Genomic DNA, 7,830 nt, shown 5'->3' with positions numbered 1-7,830 from the left:
ATACTGCTGGTGGTTGTGAAAATCAGAACACATATTTTGGAAAACTATTTGGCAGTGTCTCCTAATGCTGATGATATGTAAACATATGAAACAAAATTTTCACACTATGGACATACTCAAAAGAAATTCATACCTGCATCAAGAAAATATTCTACAGGATTTACATCCAGCACTATTCCTAACAGCCCCAGTTTGAAAACACTCACATGTGCATTAACAGTAGAAGCATCAAATTTTTATATTCACACAAGGGGATTCTATTGTCAATGATAATGAACGATATACAACAATTGCAAAAATACAGATAAATTCAAGACAATGTATGGAATTTCAAAGGCTCTGATACGAAGTATGAAAGATGTGAAAGTGATTTATGCTGTAGGATGGGAAAAGCATGGTTACCATGGCAATCATTGACAACCATGGGGCACAAGGATGCATCTCAGAGCTAGTAGTATTCCGGTTTCACAATGCAAATTCTTCAAGAAAAATTCAGATTATTAATCTATGAGCTTCATAAAATATTTTGGTTTATAATTTAAGAGCTCCATGCAGAAAGTGTTCAGTTTTATAAGTTTCATCAAACTTTTCACTAATGACTTGGGCACATTCCTTAAATAGTTCAAAACCTCAGAATTTCTTTTAAATTGAGAGAAGTTAAATAGAAGTTACATTGTCAATGAAGAAATTAAAGGTATTAAATAACTTGATAGTCATTAGTTGTTTTTTTTTTTCATTACATGGGCACCGGGGAACAAACCCGGGTCTCCAACATGGCAGGAGAGAACTCCCCCACTGTGGCACTGTGGCCCATCCTGTGACTAGTTTTAATCTGTACTTTGTAATTTCTAGGTTAAAAACTGAAGAATACTGCATACAACCTCCAAAGAAAAACAGTAAAATGTAGGATTATGTCAAAAATTAACAGAGAAGAATTTAAAACAGACAAAATAACAGAATAGAACATATTGTGACAAGACAGTTTATAAATTGAATTCCAAATATACACATTATTAACTGATTGTTTTCTCCTTTTACATGAAATTATTGTTTGTATTCAATTGTACATTTTTGCAAGTGATATGGTGAAAACAAATTATTTAAAAACAAATATTTCACAATAATTTCAATCAATTAACTGACTAATATGATTATGTCAATATATACTATATAAATAGATACATAGATATAAATCAGATAATATAGACTTTAGATCTAAGCATTTTACCATTGTAATTAGTATTATTTTTGAATTTTCCATATACAATTTTGCAACATCATTTCTTATAGAAAAGAAGCATAATCTGCATGAATGTAGGTATGTATATATACACACAGACACAAAAATACACACATGTAAACAGTCAAGCATATAGAAATGATGTATTGTGTGTGTACACTGCCATTTTTGTAATATGTTGAAATCTTCGTAACTGTGCTCAGAATTCTGTGCAGGACAAAGGAACAAGTAACTGAATGCTGTGCAAAAATTACCATTTACATATATCAGACGGAGTTTGGGAAATTTTTATTCCTGCTGCAGGAAAAGCTGAGCCTGAATACATGGGAATCATGACCCAGGAGAAAAAATGGGCTAACAGTTGGGAAACACACAGCAAATAGTGAATCCACCTGTAGCAGCCACAAACTAGATTTATTAAAAATAATAATACAAACCTGAAGGATGGGGGAGAGGGAGTAAAAGGATATAAAGATGCTCAGCAGTAAAAGGATGGTTTGAGTAGCTCTGGACTCAGCAGAGGGCCTGGGGGAGAGGTTGCTCCTGTGAATGTGTTGGACCCACTGCTTGTGCCTGTACAGGATGGAAACCATGGAGCCACTGGCACAGAACATGAGCCCCAAGCATAAAGCATCAATGAATGATAACATTACAGCATAGTGTACGTCTGAACTTTAGTTATGAATTATAGCAGAACAGTATCCTAAATTTTTCATCTTTTTGATGGTATCATTTATCCAACTGCCTGTGACATACATAGGAATAATGATATTCACCAACATGTAGAGGAGCCAACACAGGGCTATGGAGAGGTCAATATGCTTTAGAGCTTGCACTTTAAGCTCTGCCCACCTGGAGTTCCTGGTGCTGATGGTGATGGCCTGGAAGATACTCAGGAGGCAAGTACTGCCAATGGAAACACCCCTGCCCACACTATGAAAGTAGTAAAGAAAATTGCATCTAAAATGAGGACATCTTTCAAACCAAATGCAGCCATTGTCCTGGGGATTCCATTAGTGAGAATGAACATGGAGTTGGCTACAGTTAGGTTCTGGAGAATCAAATCTGTGGACCTTACCCTGCAACCAGTGACATAAAGGAGGATGTGATTGTAAAGAAGAAAGAAATTCCCCAGGACTCCAACTAGAGTCTGGGATAAAAAGTCCAAGCCTGTTGCCAAATCCCTGGAAGACATTCTGCCAGTTCCCAGATATCACCAACAATTGTTTTCAAAGCCAGAAGACTCTGCATGGGAATAGGAGGTGTGGGTTACAGGTCAACTGAAATCCAATCTTCTCCAATTAACATTAGTGCCAACTAAGAAAGAATTACTCAAAGGTTGTGTTTTATTAGTAGTTAATGTTAACATTTAAAGTATGTTTTTAATGAATGAATCATGGCTATGTAGACTGCACACGTAGTAATTTCTCTATTCTTCACAAACCTTTGTGGTGTCACTACTGTAGTTTTTATAATAAAGATGAGGAGAACTCAGGCATAGGGAGATTCATCTACAGTCACATACTGTTTATGGTCAGAGTGGAGACTTGGACCCAGTTTGGTAGTTAACCACCATGTTCTACTAACAAAACCAGTTAGCTGTGGTCCTGCAGTAGTTCAGGTATAGATCAAGTTATCTTCTTACTCCTTGTAATTTGATTTTACACTGGTAATATCATACTCTACCATTTGGTGGTAGCAAATTTCCAGTTATGTGTAATAATGTAATGCAGAGGTCAAAATTAATAATAAATAAAATTTTAAAGCTGTGATAAAATGTAGATGGACTGTTTGCAGTAAAATACTACAGAAACCTGCCCATGATGAAATGAGATTTAATGAAAGCATGATTGGGTCAATATTATAATGGGGACAGAAATACAATTTGCTTTTATACCAGGAATAAATATATGATAGTGCCAACCTCAGAATTATGCACAATCTCATAGCATGTCCAAAACTACAGGATGTGAAACATTAATATATCAAAAATAAATAGGTTAGAAACCAATGTATTACTCTTTGCAGTTCATGCACTCATAAATTAACTAATACATGATTTAAGTGAAACTACAGGCATGAGATGAGAATATTATTAAAATTACGAGGCATATATGGAAAATGAAATCTGCATGGCATGGAAGTTTGTGCATTTAAAACATAAATGGAAATTTTGGGTCGATGTTAGAATATTTCTAAATTAGAGAACATATCACAAAATACATTGGAGTATGATAACTGGTATCTAAAGGCCATAAATACAATGTTCTCTTTTCCTTGAATGCTGCTTCCCTAATTCAAAGGGGAAAACAATCTCACCATAAATAACAGAACACTTAGGTTTCAGTTGCAACACAATTATTGTTTTCAAACATCACTACACATACTCTAATCTACTACCTATAAGCACCTTGGAAATCAGGTTCTCTTACACTTGGATTACACACCAAGGATCCCTGCTTTGAGGATGACACCACATTCCACTAGGAGCCTCAGAGTTTGGTATCAGGTCTTGGGACCACATCTCTCTATGCCAGCTCAGCCCAGGTCTCAGAAATGATTCCTCTGTCCATGTGACTTTGACATTAGACCAGTTTCAAACCCAGAAGGTTCCCTTTCTACAATATAACTGTTTACAAAGACTACTTATAGGCTTCTTTATTTACAGGATATGCCTCTTGGACTGATATAAAAAATACTCACCCTCCTCTGTTTTGTTGCCAGGGCAGTGGGCTCAGTGCAACAGTCATGAGAGTCAGACTAGTGCCGGAGATGCAGCCTGACCCTGAGATAAGGGCTTGTGGTTCTGTGACCTCATCTCCCCAAAGCACTGCAATTATCGTGTCACCTATAGCAGTAATGAGACTGCAGGCTTGGGGAGCTGAGAGTATTTCCAAAAAACTTTTTTCCAGGTGCTAATTATCAAAAATAATTAGAAGCTCCTACATCATATCTCCAAAGCGAAAATGAAGGGTCTGGGAGAGATTCCTTCTTTCCTGTGAACCCAGGAGGCAGACAGGGTCTCATATGGAGGGAGCAAGTAATGCTGTGGTTTTGACATGAGGGACTGGCAACAAGGTCTGTGCATCCCACTAGAAGCTCTGCTTCTCTGAGAAGTCCTTCCACACAAAGTAGGGCTATTTCCAAATCTTCCATCCACTCAGCTTCATCATCATTTAAGTTATGACCAGAGAAATGGAATCAAGCAAAATATCTAAGAAGGATTTGTAAAGTAATACAAGTAAAAAGAAGTAGATGATGCACTAGAAATCATGGCACTTATATGAACAGCTCAATGCCAACTAATTTTTTTTTTTTTTTTTTTTTTTTTTTTTAAAGGAAAGACAGAGAGAAGGAAGGAAGGATAGAAGGAAGGAAGGAAGGAAGAAAGGGAAACATTTTTAAACATTTTCTTGTTTTATTGTATTCTGTTTCTCCGTTTTTGTTACATGGGCTGGGGCCGGGAATCGAACCGAGGTCCTCCGGCATAGCAGGCAAGCACTTTGCCCGCTGAGCCACCGCGGCCCGCCCAATGCCAACTAATTTTGATTAATTCACACAAGTTTATTATAAAATGGACTTTCCCATTATTGGCTCTCCCAGAAGTGATCAGAACTCTAAACAGAACAATGTCCATAGATATGCAGAAGTTTGTGTTTCCCTCAAAAATCAGAGCACAAAAATCAGTTGGTTTAACAGGCAGGTTCTACAATTTCTCAACTATCAGACAAGCCAATGCTGCTTATTCAATTCAGGGGCACTGAGTAGTTACCACAGCCCTCTACACACACACACACACACACACACACACACACACACACACACACACAGACCACATTTTTTTAACTGTCAGTAATGAACACTAGTTCCCTGTGCAATTAGTTAAGAAATTTAAAATACGAGTTCAAATTAGTCCTTTGGTTTTTCCTACAAAAACAAATTCCACAATTTGATCCAGTTCTACTGTCTAATGCCTCCAAAATCCAAGTCAAGGATTAGTGCCATAGTGTTTTAAAAGCCTTATTTCATATGCAACCACCCCTCACATTACACATTATCCATTTACACATAGATGCAAACACATGTACATGCACACCTACACAACCTTGTAGTCACAAACACTGACATACTTACACATGCACATACTCAGATACACTTTCTATAAAAAGTCACATTCATCCACACACCACAATGCAAGTTACATTTATACACACTAACTGTAACAAACACTGATATAAACTCATAAAATCACCCTAACACAGTGTGCATGTATATATATATATATATATATATATATATATATATATATATATATATATATATAGTATATATATATATTTATACAGTGTATCTCTCTATTTTGGGGAAAATAGTGCTATCTCCAAACATATAGATGCCTTAAAGGGGCCTTTTCTACCCTTTTGCTCTTTCCAACTAAACAACCCAAGAGGAGAAGAAGTACAATGTGTCACATTTATAATGCTGGCATGAGTATTTTCAGTTTAGGCACATGGCATAAAAATGGTGTGTTGGGTGTGTTCTACTATAAAGGTGTGGGTTAAGGTGGTGAAAAATGAGTCACAGGAAAAGGATGAATATGAATAAAATGAGGAATCTGAGAGCCTCAGGGTGTGTGTGCATACAGAATTCAGGGAGAGATTAGGACAGAGGGTTACAAAGCACAGTGTGGTTGAAGATGCAGAGGAGTTAAAGTGTACCACAGAGTTTAAAGGAACAAGAAGAAAATGTATGCAAGTAATTTAAATGTATGGGATAAATTGGATTCTGGGGGTACAAGGGGTATGTTGGGTCATGGGAATGAAGAAGATGGTGAAGGTGAGGAGTTAATGCATGGAGAAATGTAATGAGCTGGGTAAGAGAAAGGCACAAGGACCTTCATGTCTATGAGAAGCTAAAGAATGTGAAGGGGAGACAAATAACTGTTCAATATGCTTGTCCTGTGTATAGTGAGAGGTCCAAGGCAAAGATGGAGGGTAAGAAGGAGAGATGGTCCCTGGGACAGATATGGGCCCAGGAAAGCAGGAGAGCAAAATGGGAGGAGGGATATGAAGAGAGCTTAGGAAGACGGTTGGGACGAGTGAGCTGGAGGACCCTAGAAGAAAAGGCAGGGACTGCAATGTTAGAACACCCTTCCTAGAAGGTCTAAACAAAATTCAGCAAATGCCTCACAAGAAAAGACCTTCTGAGACTTTCAGAATGGCACCTTGGTAATTTTACCCTTGATTAAGAGCAACGCTCAGAGATATTGTTGAGGGATTTTCAAATCTTAAAATGGATCCAAACATTTATACGAGGCTTTTAAAAATCTAATTGAAAATTATGTTCCAGGATTGCTTAACATTTTCCAATTTGTACTTGCTTGAGTCTTGATGAGAGAAAAAAGGGGGATTCAAGCAGCTCAATGGAAAAAGCCAGAAGATATCAGGGATCCTGACAATGTTACAGGTAGGGCTGCTTCTAGGAAGCCCACTCAGATCATAAAGGGCTTATTAAATGCCATACAAAGGCTTTTCCTCAAAAAGAACTGATTGGTCAAGAATTCAATCTTATAAACAAAAAAATGGTGACATTATCTGGATTTGTCACAGATAATTTGCTTATTATCTAATAAGCAATTGTCACAGACCTTTAGTACTCATTCACTTCTTTCATCTTTTACTGATAGACTTGATGGGGCATTGTAACTTTTTGAAAGAGCTCTGGATCAGAATAAACATAAAAAGACAACTAAAATAATGGCTTTTCAATTATAGCAACTCTCAAAGTGTGAAATAAAAATCGAGTTTTTGAATGTCACTTTAATAACAATCAATAAAATAATAGAGGTAGCTTCAAGAGAAGAAATATAAAGAGTTATATGAAAGGTCCGAGCTCAAGTTTCGGTCATTCCAGCCTAGAAAGAAAGCATGAGGAGATGTCATTAAAGTGGTCAGACTTTAATTATTTCCTTTCATTCTGGAAGCTATGCAGCAATACAAATTTTTACCATTGTTACACAAAAGCGACAACATGGCAAAAGGTTACATAACATCTGCTGAATCATGGTCATATAACAGGTGCTGAATCATGGTTATATAAGAAGTGCAGAATCATTCTTCCCCAGAAGTTCAAACCCAGATTACTTTAGACAGCCATTTTAGCAGGCTGTTTACATCTTCAAATACCCTGGGCCCCACAATCCACCTCTTAAAAGGCCGGCATTTTGGGGACAGGTCAGCACCTTCAGCCCACAGAGCACAACAACAATAGAGGGAGCAACAAAAGACCACCAAAAACCTGGCCAGACAAGCCAAGATGACTTATCAATCATTGCCAAGTCCTGGTTCTCTTCCATAGCAGGGGTTGCCTGCCATGAGAGTCCTTCAGCCACATCTGCTGGAAGTTCAGTACATATCCAGCAATGAAAGACATTGTGGACCTGTGCATAGATGTGGGCCCATGATTTTGGGATGTTGGCTGCAATCAGCTGGTGTTCTAGTTTGCTAGCTGCCAGAATGCAACACACCAGAGATAGATTGGCTTTTAATAAAAGGATTTATTTTGTTAGTTCTTCAGAGGAAAGGCAGTTA

The 7,830-nt window shown here is 37.4% G+C and overlaps 1 pseudogene; it reads right to left on the bottom strand.

Annotated features, from left to right (window-relative positions):
- Window positions 1-1,506: 1,506 nt before the first annotated feature.
- Window positions 1,507-2,435, bottom strand: LOC143658283 (vomeronasal type-1 receptor 4-like; annotated as a pseudogene).
- Window positions 2,436-7,830: the final 5,395 nt, after the last annotated feature.

The sequence above is a fragment of the Tamandua tetradactyla genome, chromosome 16, assembly GCF_023851605.1.
Source record: "Tamandua tetradactyla isolate mTamTet1 chromosome 16, mTamTet1.pri, whole genome shotgun sequence".
NCBI lineage: Eukaryota > Metazoa > Chordata > Mammalia > Pilosa > Myrmecophagidae > Tamandua > Tamandua tetradactyla.
Note: the sequence above shows the minus strand (reverse complement) of the source record. Positions and strands in the feature narration are given on the sequence as shown.